We start from the raw sequence: 593 nt of genomic DNA, 5'->3' as shown, positions 1-593 counted from the left end.
AAAAATATAATGTAGTCTTCTATGATAAGCGTCTTATATTTCGTGTTATATTATCTTTGAGATTTATCCATGTTAAGTCATGTAGGAATTCCATTGTGTAGAGTTCCCCTGCTCTGTTTATCCATCAGCTGATGCACATTTTGGCTAGATCTCCTTTTTGGCTGCTATGAGTGGTGCTCCTGTGATAGGTACACCTCACATTTTACAAGAAGAATCGCAGAGTCCTGTTTAGTCTTCTGAGGAACTGCTGGGCTGGTTTATAAAGCAGCTTCTTCACGTCAGCAGTGCTAAACTATATTACTTCGATGTGAGCACAGGAAATGTACCTCCTACCTGATTCTCTTTGACCTCACAAGCAGGGACATGTGTAAGTAAGTCCCATAACTAACCAGGAGGGCGTACAGCAGGGTGTCAGTGTGTACAGCATCGTCATGTTAGGGCGCAGTGAGGACTTGTGCCTCCAGGTCCTTCCAACTGCTGACCCACTGCCCTCAACGAGTGGCTCAGGAAATTGTCATGTGAGATGGTCACAGATCAGGTTGTGGTGCAGGGGGAGAACAGGATGGCCGAGACATGTCATGTGTAGGCGGGAG

The sequence above is a fragment of the Megascapheus bottae genome, chromosome 26 (genome assembly GCF_031878675.1).
Source record: "Megascapheus bottae isolate mThoBot1 chromosome 26, mThoBot2.hap1, whole genome shotgun sequence".
NCBI lineage: Eukaryota > Metazoa > Chordata > Mammalia > Rodentia > Geomyidae > Megascapheus > Megascapheus bottae.
This window is presented reverse-complemented; position numbering follows the sequence as displayed.